Consider the following 15,576-nt stretch of genomic DNA (forward strand, 5'->3'; position numbering starts at 1 on the left):
GGAAAAAAGACAGAGGCGCAAGGGGAGAGCCAACTGTGCAACAGCCCCGACAAACAAATTTCTCTGCAGCACCTGTGGAAGAGCCTGCCACTCCAGAATTGGCCTTTATAGCCACTCCAGGCGCTGCTTCACAAACCACTGACCACCTCCAGGCGCATATCCATTGTCTCTCGAGATAAGGAGGCCCAAAGAAGAATTGTTATAATTAACTATATGGTCCCTAGTGCTAGATTCCTACTATAAATATTAAATGCTAACTAAATACAGTAATCTCCTCCCTCTGGTTTAGTTACTCTACTTATTAATTAGTTAATTAGGATTTTAATCAATTTTTATCAATGTTTTATTTTCAAATTCAGTACAAATTCCCCACCAGCCAATCAGGTCACAGCTTTCCTGTGACGTCATTTTCAGTTTTTTTTACCAGACGTAAGTTTTTTATACTTACTGTTCTGGACCTCTGCCCTTCTCTCAGTCAGCTGTGCTCTTTGGAAGCTCTCGGCTATCACCAGTAACCTGTCTCTCGCAGAAATCAACAAGCGCACGGGAAAGGCGTCCGCTGCTATGTCCAGACTGGCCAAGAGGGTATGGGAAAATTGAGCACTGACACAGAACACAAAAGTCTGAGTGTGTCAAGCCTGTGTCCTCAGTACCTTGCTCTATGGCAGCGAGGCCTGGACAACGTATGTCAGCCAAGAACGACGTCTCAACTCATTCCATCTTCGCTTCCTCTGGAGAATCCTTGGCATCAGGTGGCAGGACCGTATCTCCAACGCAGAAGTCTTCGAGGCAGCCAACAACCCCAGCATATACACCCTACTGAGCCAGCGACGCTTGAGATGGCTTGGCCATGTGAGCTGCATAGAAGATGGCAGGATCCCCAAGGACTCATTGTACAGCGAGCTCGTCACTGGTATCAGACCCACTGGCCGTCCATGTCTCCGCTTTAAAGACGTCTGGAAACGCGACATGAAGCCCTGTAACATTGACTACAGGTCGTGGGAGTCAGTTGCCAGTGATCGCCAGAGCTGGCGGACAGCCATAAAGGCGGGGCTAAAGAGTGGCGAGTCGAAGAGACTTAGCAGTTGGCAGGAAAAAACACAGAAGCACAAGGAGAGAGCCAACTGTGTAACAGCCCCAACAAACAATTTTATCTGCAGCACCTGTGGAAGAGTCTGTCACTCTAGAATTGGCCTTTGTAGCCACTCAAGGCGCTGCTTCACAAACCATTGGCCACCTCCTGGACAGCCTGAGGGACCAGAGAGGACAATATCAGTCATAGCAACTTCAGCCATTCCATTGGGCCCTAATCCTGCAGCTCCACTGATCAGTGGGATGGCTTGACTAATGGCAGCTACCAGATCTGTGAATCCCTCAGACATTGCAGTGGCCAAGGTCTGGAAGCCACGAGCTCCAATCTGTCCCCATCCAGGACAAAGCAGTCAGCTTACTCAACAGCCTATCCATCACCTTAAAGATTACTGGTGCCCTGTAACTGCAGTGTGTACCATCTACAGAATGCTGCTTTGGCAGCATCTCCCGAAAGCACTAGCTCCACCACCTAGAAGGGAAAGGGCTGCAGGCTTCACATCTCCCCTTGACGTTCAATGGCATTTCGATCACTGAATCCCCCACTATCAACATCCAGGGGGTTACCATTGACCAGAAAATGAACTGGAGTAGCCATATAAATACTGTGGCTTCAAGAGCAGGTCAGAGGCTAGGAATCCTGTGTCTTCCTGAGCCTCCAAAGCCTGTCCACCATTTACAAGGCACAAGTCAGGAGCGTGATGGAATACTCTCCACTTGCCTGGATGAGTGCAGTTCCAACAACACTTAAGAAGCTCGACACCATCCAGGACAAAGCAGCCCGCTTGACTGGCACCCCGTCTACAAACATTCACTCCCTCCACCACCAACACGCAGCAGCAGTATGTACCATATACAAGATACACTGCAGCAACACACCAAGGCTCCTTTGACAGTACCTTCCAAACTCACGACCTCTACCACCTAGAAGAACAAGGGCAGCAGATGCATGGGAACACCACCACCTGCAAGTTCCCCTCCAAGCCACACACCATCCTAACTTGGAACTATATCGCCGTTTGTTCACTGTCACTGGGTCAAAATCCTGGAACTCCCTTCCTAACAGCACTGTTGGTGTAGCTACCTCACATGGACTGCAACGGTTCAAGAAGGCAGCTCACCACCACCTTCTCAAGGGCAATTAGGGATGGGCAATAAATGTTGGCCTGGCCAGCGATGTCCACATCCCATGAATGAATAAAATAAAGGTGCATGTGAACACCACCACCTACAAGTTCCCCTCCAAGTCGCACGCCATCCTGATGGAACTGTGTTGCCATTCCTTCATGATCGCTGGGTCAAAATCCTGGAACTCCCTGCCTAACAGTATTGTAGGAATATCTTCACCACATGAGCTGCAGCAGTACAAGAAGCTGGCACACCACCACCTTCTCAAGGGGAAATAGGAATATGAAATAAATGCCAGTGATGCCCCTATCCTGAGAGTAAATTTTAAAAAATGTCATCAGAGCTGCAGCCTGCGTTTCCATGGAGATGGAGGCCCCAACTGGCCCCAGGCTGCCTCTCATCTGAAACTCCACTGCAGATTGTATTGCAACTGCCACCTGCTGCAATGTTGCCTGCAAGGAAAATTCCAAGGTTTTTCTGCAAAGGAAAAATGTCACACCTGACAATTCCCTCACATCCTGGGAGATTGTCCTCAGAGCTTGCACATAAGTACCATGTTCCTTAAATAACCCTTTCTTCAGGCAACTGCCCATGAATTCTGGCTCCCAGAACTTTGAAGTCATCAGCAGCCTCCAAGGGGGAAGCTGACTCATTCTCATCGATTTCCCATTCCTCTGGTTCCCCTCCCACCATGCTCAGAGACTCACAAGGTGTCTATTACTCACTATCGCTATCTAAATTCCCATCAAGAGTAAGTTCCTGAGCTGGTGCCTCTGTGAGAGCAAGCTATTGACTCCCGTGTTAATCTGGGGGGAGGGCTTTGGGCCAGAAGTGGATGGAATGTGATGGGTTGCATTGACGTGACTTCCTTTCCTCCACACATGGCACTAGGTCAAAGAATGGTCCCAGGTCCTCTTCTTCTTCTTCTTCCCCTTCTCCTCTCCTGTGGCCCCTTTGGCTGTGCTGTATAGGATAGGACAGCAGATGCTGTGCAGGACTGAGCCAGGCCCCAACTGGATGAAGGAGACAAGAGAGTGGAATGATGTGAGTGTGTGTGCTTATGTGTGTGTGCATGTATTGGTGTATGTTTATATGTGTGCACATGTACATGTCCATGCTAGTATGTATGTGTGTGCATATATATATATATATATATATATATATGCATGTCATTACTGTACGCACGTCTGGTTCCTTTGACATGTGCAGGACCCTAATGTAATTCACAGGGCTTACTGGGTGGTTTATGCTTAGCCAAACCAAGCAGTGAAGATGACGAGGCCCCAAAAAGGGTTAGTAAAGTGTTTTTTGTGGGGCCAGGAGAAGCAGCAGCATCTCCCCTCTGCCCTGCACCCCACCCCCGCCCCCCCAATGTCACCGTCCCTGCAATCAGCCCTCCTTTTCCCACACCTTCGTTCCTGCTAACCCATTATTGCGCTGAGCTGGAACTAGTGAGCTGCGGCGGTGAAGCCCATTTGGAACTTTCAACTCGCCAGTGGAATCTCGGCCCATCACGGCCCTCGGAGCGGACTAGGCCTCCCAGCAGAAGGATCCCGGGACCGACCTGTGCATAATAACTCCTTCCAGCATATCGAGAGTTAAAACCTGCTCCCCGTCTTTTCTGTTAGTCTGGCAGTCACGATAGAACATAATTGACCAGCAAAGTGGCTTATTCGTATCCATAAAGCATGAGTTGGAGTGTAATAATTAATTGTTAACTTGTTCAGAATGTTTATGTGCCTTTAATCACTGGAGGAATCAGCAGTAGCAGCGACATATTTATTCCTCAGCATGGCGGTGGCAGTTTTGGGGAGTGGTGGGTGATAGGTTAACAGTTGCTTTCCGGAGGCGTCACTCATCTTTTGTCCTTTGAGAACTCAATGGATTTTGTGCTCTTTCCATGTAAATGTGTTCTGTACTTTTCCAAAACCAAGTAAGAATGTTATGACCATGAGACCGTTACACATTCCTGAGCCTGGCAGCCGACAGAAGGGTCAGCACTGGGAGTCGTCAGGTTCCCAATTGTGGTAAGTTAGTTCCATCAGAGGTTAGACAGTGAACTAGGTTAAGCTTATTAACATTGATGTTGACAGGAAAACAGGGCATGTTGCTGGTGTCAGCCATGGCTGGCACTCTCACCTCTCAGTCAGAAGGTCTTGGGGTCACCATCAACTGTTAGTCCCCGAAATTAAAGGGCGCTGATGGGTGGAAAATTGTTTTTGGGCCTGAAATAGATGGCACCAGAGGCCCCAGGCTCATCCGAAATTGGGCCTTGAGCCTCGTCAGCATATTGCCGCAGGCTGCAGACACGAATCGGAACAAAGTTGTGCCGACTGTCTCCACGGCGACAGCTGTCAGCTAGGCCCCGGGATGGGAAGTTGATCGTAAGTCGATCAGCAGTCTTCAGGCTTCAGCTCCCTGCGGCTCCACATAAAGGCAAGTTTAAAAGTTTCCTTAGATGCTGCTCTGCTCGATGCCTGCCAAGTCCCCTAAACGAGCATTAAGCCATTGATTAGCATTTTAAAAGGGCCTGTTTTAAACGTCAGCCCAAGACACCTAAAAACTAGGCCCCATGCATTTAGCAGTGAGGCCAACGCCTGTGTAGCTTGGGCGCAGGCCATCCCACAGATAAATTGGTACACTTTGCACCGACTTAACGGCCTAAAAATGGGCACAATGCACTCCTATCCTGACCCCATGATCCTTGCCTACCTTCCTGTAACACATCAAGGAGCATAATTGATTTCACATTGATCCTCAATTTCTCAACAGCATGGAGGAAAAATCCCATAAAACCTCTCCCAGGATGCTCCCCATTGGCGCAGACAGTTTATCCAATGAGTGGATGAGTCAAACAGATGAGGAAACTGAGCATTTCAATCCCTGTTTGGTGCTGAGTTAGCTGATAGCAGTGGCAGTGGTAGAGTCCCAGGTGAGGGAAGGCAAATCGCACCATAGTTTCCACTTCTGCTGTGGGTGCATGTGGCTGAATGTTGGCTAAGTCAGGGCTCCATAGAGTCATAGAATCATTAGGGCACAGAGGAAGGCCAATCAGCCCATGTCCTTGGACTCCAATATGATGTTTACCCACCCCTTCCACACTATCCCCTCACCCTAGTCCATGGTCAAAAGGCCCAGCGACACTCAACACTAGGGCTAACATAATAATAAATATGCACAAGACGTGTGCCAGGGCTGACTATCCAAGGAATTAGAATTAGAATTAGAATTAGAACATTACAGCGCAGTACAGGCCCTTCGGCCCTTGATGTTGCGCCGACCTGTGAAACCATCTGACCTACACTATTCCATTTTCATCCATATGTCTATCCAATGACCACTTAAATGCCCTTAAAGTTGGCGAGTCCACCACTGTTGCAGGCAGGGCGTTCCACGCCCCTACTCTTTTCTTTTTTCTTTTGGGCCTCCTTATCTCGAGAGACAATGGATACGCGCCTGGAGGTGGTCAGTGGTTTGTGAAGCAGCGCCTGGAGTGGCTATAAAGGCCAATTCTGGAGTGACAGGCTCTTCCACAGGTGCTGCAGAGAAATTTGTTTGTTGGGGCTGTTGCACAGTTGGCTCTCCCCTTGCGCCTCTGTCTTTTTTCCTGCCAACTACTAAGTCTCTTCGACTCGCCACAATTTAGCCCTGTCTTTATGGCTGCCCGCCAGCTCTGGCGAATGCTGGCAACTGACTCCCACGACTTGTGATCAATGTCACACGATTTCATGTCGCGTTTGCAGACGTCTTTATAACGGAGACATGGACGGCCGGTGGGTCTGATACCAGTGGCGAGCTCGCTGTACAATGTGTCTTTGGGGATCCTGCCATCTTCCATGCGGCTCACATGGCCAAGCCATCTCAAGCGCCGCTGACTCAGTAGTGTGTATAAGCTGGGGATGTTGGCCGCTTCAAGGACTTCTGTGTTGGAGATATAGTCCTGCCACCTGATGCCAAGTATTCTCCGAAGGCAGCGAAGATGGAATGAATTGAGACGTCGCTCTTGGCTGGCATACGTTGTCCAGGCCTCGCTGCCGTAGAGCAAGGTACTGAGGACACAGGCCTGATACACTCGGACTTTTGTGTTCCGTGTCAGTGCGCCATTTTCCCACACTCTCTTGGCCAGTCTGAACATAGCAGTGGAAGCCTTACCCATGCGCTTGTTGATTTCTGCATCTAGAGACAGGTTACTGGTGATAGTTGAGCCTAGGTAGGTGAACTCTTGAACCACTTCCAGAGCGTGGTCGCCAATATTGATGGATGGAGCATTTCTGACATCCTGCCCCATGATGTTCGTTTTCTTGAGGCTGATGGTTAGGCCAAATTCATTGCAGGCAGACGCAAACCTGTCGATGAGACTCTGCAGGCATTCTTCAGTGTGAGATGTTAAAGCAGCATCGTCAGCAAAGAGGAGTTCTCTGATGAGGACTTTCCGTACTTTGGACTTCGCTCTTAGACGGGCAAGGTTGAACAACCTGCCCCCTGATCTTGTGTGGAGGAAAATTCCTTCTTCAGAGGATTTGAACGCATGTGAAAGCAGCAGGGAGAAGAAAATCCCAAAAAGTGTGGGTGCGAGAACACAGCCCTGTTTCACACCACTCAGGATAGGAAAGGGCTCTGATGAGGAGCCACCATGTTGAATTGTGCCTTTCATATTGTCATGGAATGAGGTGATGATACTTAGTAGCTTTGGTGGACATCCGATCTTTTCTAGTAGTCTGAAGAGACCACGTCTGCTGACGAGGTCAAAGGCTTTGGTGAGATCAATGAAAGCAATGTAGAGGGGCATCTGTTGTTCACGGCATTTCTCCTGTATCTGACGAAGGGAGAACAGCATGTCAATAGTCGATCTCTCTGCACGAAAGCCACACTGTGCCTCAGGGTAGACGCGCTCGGCCAGCTTCTGGAGCCTGTTCAGAGCGACTCGAGCAAAGACTTTCCCCACTATGCTGAGCAGGGAGATTCCACGGTAGTTGTTGCAGTCACCGCGGTCACCTTTGTTTTTATAGAGGGTGATGATGTTGGCATCGCGCATGTCCTGGGGTACTGCTCCCTCGTCCCAGCACAGGCATAGCAGTTCATGTAGTGCTGAGAGTATAGCAGGCTTGGCGCTCTTGATTATTTCAGGGGTAATGCTGTCCTTCCCAGGGGCTTTTCCGCTGGCTAGGGAATCAATGGCATCACTGAGTTCCGATTTGGTTGGCTGTATGTCCAGCTCATCCATGACTGGTAGAGGCTGGGCTGCATTGAGGGCAGTCTCAGTGACAGCATTCTCCCTGGAGTACAGTTCTAGGTAGTGCTCAACCCAGCGGTCCATCTGTTTGCGTTGGTCAGTGATTATGTCCCCCGATTTAGATTTGAGGGGGGTGATCTTCTTGATGGTTGGCCCAAGAGCTCTCTTCATGCCATCATACATTCCTCTGATGTTTCCGGTGTCTGAGGCCAGCTGAATATGACTGCATAGGTGTTGCCAGTAGTCGTTTGCGCAACGCCTAGCTGTTCTTTGTGCAGTACTTCTGGCTGCTTTAAGTGCTGCGGATGTTAAATCGCTGGGGGCTTTCTTGTAGTTCAAAAGTGCAATGCGCTTAGCGGCTATGACAGGTTCCAGCTCTTCATTATGAGATTGAAACCAGTCTGCATTTCTCATCGCACTTTTGCCGTAGGTGGTCAAAGCTGACTCATAGATGGCGTCTCTGATGTGGGCCCACTTGGTCTCAGCATCCCCTGTGGGAGTGTTTTGAAGGGCTGTTACAAGTGAATTTAGAAATTTTTGTAACAGCTGTGGGTGAGAAATTCTGCTCGTGTTGATGCGCGGGTGGCCCTTCTGCTTGGAATGATGCAACTTCTTTGGTCTGAGTCTAACCTTGCTGCACACCAGGGAGTGGTCGGTGTCGCAGTCCGCACTGTGGAAGCTGCGTGTGATTTGAACACTGTTTAAGGCGGCTCGCCTTGTGACAATGAGGTCTAGCTGGTGCCAACGACGTGATCTTGGGTGCCTCCATGAAACCTGGTGACAGGGTTTAGTGTGAAAGAACGAGTTGGTGATGCAGAGGTTATGATAGGTACACAACTCAAGCAGTCTCTGCCCGTTCTCATTCATCCTTCCAACGCCATAGCGCCCAAGGCAGGAGGGCCATGAGTCATGGTCGGCCCCAACCCTGGCATTAAAGTCCCCCAGCAGGAATAGGTGTTCGGTGTTGGGGATGCTGCTAATGATGTTATGGAGTTGTTCATAGAACTGGTCTTTAGCTTCAGGTGCGGAACAGAGTGTTGGAGCATAGATGCTGAGTAGGTGTACTGGACCAGAGGTGGTGAGCAGTCGGATGGACAGTATGCGTTCCGAGCCATTTGAGGGAGGCTCTATCATGCTGAGCAAGGAGTTTCTGATGGCGAAGCCCACTCCATGCTGTCTTGGTTCTTCAGGATCCCTGCCCTGCCAGAAGAAGGTATAGTCTTGCTCTGCTAGAGAGCCACTCGCGGGGAGGCGAGTCTCCTGAAGTGCTGCAATGTCCACATTGAGTCTACTGAGCTCGTTGTTAATGATGGCGGTCTTCCGAGAATCGTTGATTTGTGTAAGGTCTTCCGACAGGCCAGGACACATAGTTCTGACGTTCCAGCTTGCAAAGCGAAGGGCTGGTACCTTCTTTCCTTTTTTCATGTTGTTTGGTGCGGTGTATCAGTCCACCTTTCGGGCAATGACCCTGAGCTCCAAGCACCCATTGAAGCAGGCAGACTGTGGCGGGACAGAACCTTATTGACCGGGGGCTGCCCGGTTTGAGGCGGGCGGTACTACTACTACTCTCTGAGTAAAGAAACTACCTCTAACATCTGTCCTATATCTATCACCCCTCAACTTAAAGGAGATCAAAAGAGAGCAGAGAAAAGTTGACCTGACTGTATGAAAACACCAAGGTGACAATGGAGTCAGTATCAATGTGCAGTGCAAGAAGGCAAAGCTTGGTTGCAAGTCAGCATTGGCTAAATACACAATTCTGACTCATAGGGGCTGATTTTAATGCCCCAGTCCGTCCTGGACAACTCGCAGGAACTGTGAGAGAGATCGGCCAAGTTCACATACTGACCCGAGGTTGCACCATAGAACCAGAGAAAAGTTACAGCACAGGAAGAGGACATTCAGCCCATTTTTGTCTGCGTCAGCTGAAACAACTAGCCACCCAATCTAATTCCACCTTCCAGCACCTGGTCTGTAGCCTTGCCACACCCACCACTCAGTGGCATCTTTTCTTTGCCAACTTTGAAGTCTGCAGAGGTGCCCGCTGAGAGCAAGCAGGGCCTGACTTAAATCTTAAAGTCGTGGCTTAAAGTTGGTTACATCATAAGCAGCTCAACGTGATTTTAATGAAGACGCGGAAGGAAGTGTCAACATTGCCAGAGAAAGCTGGTGGGGGGCAGGGAGTGGCCAGAAAAACCAAGGTAGCTTAATTCTTCAGGAGGATTGCTTGGGGGCCTGGAAGAGCAGGAGCAGGCCCAGGAAGAAGTCCTTTGGATCTCTCTGCCCTCCCTCAACCATTGTTTATCTGGAAATTCCCCAAGCACTAGCCCTATGGCTGGGACAGTTTCCATAGATTCCTTGGCAGCTTCTCACCTCCTGACCCAATTCTTGCTCCCACCTGTCAGCCTTGATGCCATTCCTGCCTCCTTTGAGTAGGAAAGTGACTTAAGTCGATGAATTTTTTTGCTGATAGTCAAGTCCAGCTGCGGGGGCCAAAAGTGGGAGCTGACCCCGTTCCAGCGGCCGGCAGGTCCCTGGGCTGGCATTTTGCCAGCGGCAGCCAATTAAAAGGCCTCCACAGAGGTGGCCAGCCCACCCCCAAGAGCTGCTGGCCCCATCAGAGGGCTGGCAGTTTGGCCGTGCCACTGCTAGCAGTGGCCATTGCTGAGGCTGCATCACCAGGGAGAGGGCGCCTGGCCATTTAGCTACCCTTGAACAGTGGTGAGTTTAGTTGGGGGAAGCCGGGGCCAGGCAGACAGGCCCCAGCAATCTGGGAGTGGGGTCATAGTGCACCAGTGGCGCCATTGCCATGGGGGCAGCCATGGAGACCCCACAAAGGAGGGCCTCCACCTACCCTGGCAAACTGCTGAGAGGCAAAATGCCTTCTGTGCGGGATGTGGCCCTTAATTGGCCACTTAAGTGGCTCAATTGTCTGCCCAGTGGGCTGCCCTACCACCAAGGTACCCGTCACTGGCAATATGCTTTGGCAGCAGGAAGATGTTAGGCTTCCCTCCCAACGCTTTCCCGCACCATATTGCCAGCCCTTCTGCCTCTCAGCCTGTCTCAAATGTGGCGGAAAAATTCAGCCCAGGATGTTACAATGAGTCCAAGCCTCATGGGGTTTCTAACACAAGGGTGAGCCACCATTTCATGCCCCCACCATCTTCCCACCCTGCACACATTCCAACTGTACCCTAAGTTAAAATAGGGCCAATTGTCATGGAACTATTTTTTTCTCCTCTGTTTAAAACAGTGTAGTTTTAACACTCTCTCTAAAAACAGTGTACCATTAAGGCAGAGAGATATGTTCTTTAGATTCTTTGAGAACAGTGCCACAGTCAGCCTATTCCCTAGGTAACAGCAGGAGACATGCTGTATTGTTTCAATTTGACAGTGTGCAGGGACTGGCTGAAATCAGTCTGATTCAGAGCCAATGAAGTGTGCTCACTGAAAAGAAGCTGTCTATATCTCAGCAGAGAAAATCTACATTGAGCTCAGATTGTGTGTCTAAGAAGGAAAAAAACCTGGAAAGAACATTTTCATTGTTGGAGGTAGTAAATTCTGTTTTACTTCGACAATGAAGTCTTTGCTACAGAAGTAACTCTCTCTATTGCCTGTTTGTGTTTACTGGAATTCTCAGTGAAGTTTCTGCCCAATGACTGCCAGTTTGAAAATCCAAATAGGACCTAAATGGGTGGTTGATGGTCGGCACAGACTCGGTGGGCCAAAGAGCCTGTTTCAGTGCTGTATCTCTAAATAAAAATAAAAAAAATAAAAGATCTGTTGCCGTGCTCCTCATTGAAAGAACTGTGTGATGCCTGCTGCAGCTGAAATACTTTGAATGCCTATCTATCAAAGATTGTTTCATCAAATTCGCCGAGAGACTTCGAGCCACATCTGACGATTCAACTCTAGGACATCTTAACCCACCAGGACTTACAACACAGCTACTTACTTTTATTCCTAAGAAACACCATTTTTAAAACCGGTGCACCGATAGTTTTTGATTGTATGCGTGTGTGCATGGGGGGGTTAGGATAAATAAGAAGTTATAAGGTCTTTATGCATAAATTTATCTTAATAGTGTTTGAGATTTAGTTTATTAATAAATGATTAATTTGTTGTTGTCTGAAGATACCTGGTTTGGTGTATTTGTTTTATTCTGGGGGTTAATAAAGTGTTTAATTTGGCTGTTTTCCAGTTAGGTGGGAAAACTTTAATAATATGCTGCGACCTGTGGAGTGATGGGACTGAATTTACAGTGCATTGCTCCTGCCTCGGCCATAACGCTATGGAATCGGATTTCACTCACTACTGGCTTCCTATCTTGTCAGAAAAAGCAAGGGAAAATACACATGAGGGCTGTATTTGCATAGGTTCCTTTGCCCTTTCAAGAACATTCTTCCAAGATTCTGTGACAAAATAAATGTTTATACAACCACATTACACACAATTAGCATATTGTGTGATAACAAGACAGGATTTTAATGTCATAAATATGTCACGCAACAGTAGTTGCAGTAGGTTGCATATTAACCAGGAACTGAGGAACCAAAATAGCAAGAAAAGCCTTCAATAGGAGATAAGGGTCTGGTGAAGTCACTCTATAATTTCTTCACAGCTCAACACATTCCACAATTCTAACAATCAATAAACAGCCTCAAGTTCATTAAGTGGAGTCAAAATTGGCTTAGCTGTAGGAGACAGAGGTGGATTCAAAATTGGCTTAGCTGTAGGAGACAGAGAGTGATGACAGACGGCTGTTTTCGTGACTGGACGCCAATGTCCAGTGGTGTACCACAGGGATCTGTGCTGGGTCCCCTATTGTTTGTCATTTATATAAACGACATGACTATGTGGGGGGTAGGATCAGTAAGTTCGCGGATGACACAAAGATTGGCCGAGTGGTTAACAGTGAGGTGGAGTGTCTTAGGTTACAGGAAGATATAGACGGGATGGTCAAATGGGCAGAAAAGTGGCAGATGGAATTTAACGCTGAAAAGTGTGAGGTGATACACTTTGGAAGGAGTAATGTGACACGGAAGTATTCAATGAATGGCCTTACACTGGGAAGTTCTGAGGAACAAAGGGACCTTGGTGTGTTTGTCCATAGATCTCTGAAGGCAGAAGGGCAGGTTAATAGGATGGAGAAAAAGGCATATGGGACACTTGCCTTTATCAATCGAGGCATAGATTACAAAAGCAGGGAGGTCATGTTGGAGTTGTACAGAACTTTGGTAAGGCCACAGCTGGAGTACTGTGTGCAATTCTGGTCACCACATTATAGGAAGGATGTGATTGCATTGGAGGGGGTGCAGAGGCGATTCAGCAGGATGTTGCCTGGGATGGAATATTTAAGCTATGAAGAGAGGTTGGATAGGCTTGGGTTGTTTTCGCTGGAGCAGAGAAGACTGAGGGGTGACCTGACCGAGGTGTACAAGATTATGAGGGGCATGGACAGGGTGGATAGGGAGCAGCTATTCCCCTTAGTTGAAGGGTCAGTTACGAGGGGACACAAGTTTAAGGTGAGGTGCGGGAGATTTAAGGGGGATTTGAGGAAGAACATTTTTACCCAGAGGGTGGTGACGGTCTGGAATGCCCTGCCTGGGAGGGTGGTAGAGGCAAGTTGCCTCACATCCTTTAAAAAGTACCTGGATGAGCACTTGGCACGTCATAACGTTCAAGGCTATGGACCAAGTGCTGGCAAATGGGATTAGGTAGACAGGTCAGGTGTATTAATGCATCGGTGCAGACTCGATGGGCCAAAGGGCCTCTTCTGCACTGTATTATTCTGTGATTCTGTGAAATGGTCTTGCATGCCAGCCTTCCATGAGCAACACACACCACAGGATAGGTGCCGAGCGCAGTGCCATTAAAGCCTATAAATGGGGATAATGATGACCCCCCCGAATGTGCACAGGCTGCGAATCCCGACACTCATGCCAGGATTGTACCCACAGGCAACCTTTGGCACTTATCTTGACATAGTATGTGGGGTCAGGGAGGAGAGCACCGAACCTTCATGGTATCGCTACTTAACTGCGCAAGTGGGCATGCGTTTCAGGTACCTGCATCACTCCTCAGGCTGAAAAGTCCAGTCCAGTCTGGGGTGGTGTTGAGTTCCAGCCCTTCCCTCTCCTTGTCAATGGATTCGAGAAATTTGAGCTCTGCTACCTGTATCCTAACTCGCACCAAGCCCCATTCACCCCTGTGCTCACTGACCTACACTGGCTCATGTTCTGGCAATGCCTTAATTGTAAAATTCTCATCCTTGTTTTCAAATCCTTCCTTTGGCAGCCATGTCTTCAGCTGCCTAGCTCCTAGGTTCTGAAATTTGCTCCCAAACCTCTCCATCTCTTTACCTCTCTCCTCCATTAAGATGCTCCTTAAAAGCAACCTCTTTTGCCAACCTTTTAGCCGTCCACCCTAATGTCCCTTTATTGCCGCAGTATCAGATTTTTGTTTGATAAAGCTCCTTTGAAGCACCTTGGGACATTCTACAACATCAAAGGTGCTATATAAATACAAGTTGTTTAGATTAGATTAGAGATACAGCACTGAAACAGGCCCTTCGGCCCACCGAGTCTGTGCCGAACATCAACCACCCATTTTTACTAATCCTACACTAATCCCATATTCCCAACAAACATCCCCACCTGTCCCTATATTTCCCTACCACCTACCTATACTAGTGACAATTTATAATGGCCAATTTACCTATCAACCTGCAAGTCTTTTGGCTTGTGGGAGGAAACCGGAGCACCCGGAGAAAACCCACGCAGACACAGGGAGAACTTGCAAACTCCACACAGGCAGTACCCGGAATCGAACCCGGGTCCCTGGAGCTGTGAGGCTGCGGTGCTAACCACTGCGCCACTGTGCCGCCCTCAGTTGTTGCTGAGGGATTGCTGTTCAGTCAGAGGCTTCGTCTTTCAGATGAGATGTTAAACCGAGGCCCCATCTTCCCTCTCAGGTGAACGTAAAAGATCCAATGACAGTATTTCGAAGAAGAGCAATGGAGTTCTCTTCAGTGTCCTACCCAATATTTATCTCTCAATTAACATCATTATCACATTGCTGATTGTGGGAACTTGCTGTGTGAAAATTAGCTGCTTCAGTTCCTACATTACAACAGTGACAACACTTCAAAAATACATCATTGGCTGTAAAGCACTTTAGAACATCCTAAGGTTGTGAAAGGCGCTATATAAACACAAGTGTTTCTTTCTGTATTATGAAGTGTTTTGATAGAGTCAATAAGCAGAAACTGTCTCGAGTGGCAGAAGTACATGGATTTAAGTTAATTGATATTGAAATGCTTTTGCGTAGCGAGTTATCTGGAATGCAGTGCCTGAAAGGGTAATGGAAGCTGATTCAGTAATAACTTTCAAACAAGATTCGAATTAATACTTGAAGAGGAAATATTTTCAGGGCTATGGGGAAAGGGCAGGGGAGTGGGGTGAATTGGCAAAGGCAAGATGGGTCAAATGGCCTCCTCACCGAGGATGAAGAGATGATTCTCATAGAGGGGATGAGCTTGGGAGTGGCAAGGCAAGGGTTGGTAAGAAATTCCGAGAGACAGGGCTTCAGTGGTAGAGCATATTAGTTTAACTGATGCACAGGAATACTTAACTTCTGATGAATTACCAGTTGAATGCAGTATTGTAAATGTAACTTCAGTGCCATAAAAATTAGTATCAGTAGTAATAAAACATTGGTTGACTGAAAGGTCAAATCCAAAATTATTAACCCAGAGTCCTTGAACCATGAGTGTGTCTACAATAATTCTGTTGTGACGGAAATCCCGCATGCCAAATGGAAATATTAATTTCATCATATGGAACTTTGCCTGAGACTTTTACTGAAAATATTACAAACAACTTTTGAAAAGCAGAACAGAGCAGCTAAAGATGGCCACACACAATATGCATATGCGAAGCCAAAGGCCAGCTGGAGACAGAGGTGATTACCCAGTCTAGTCGGAGTAATGGGGGTGCTGTCTGATTAAATGACCTAGAATGGTTTTGTCAGTGTTGATTGTCAAAAGCCATCAACGCCCATTGACAGAGCTAAATCCCCCCACCCCCCCCGCCACCCCCCACCGCCCCACCACCAAGTATGTCTGA

The sequence above is a fragment of the Heterodontus francisci genome, chromosome 1 (genome assembly GCF_036365525.1).
Source record: "Heterodontus francisci isolate sHetFra1 chromosome 1, sHetFra1.hap1, whole genome shotgun sequence".
In the NCBI taxonomy this organism is placed as follows: Eukaryota; Metazoa; Chordata; class Chondrichthyes; order Heterodontiformes; family Heterodontidae; genus Heterodontus; species Heterodontus francisci.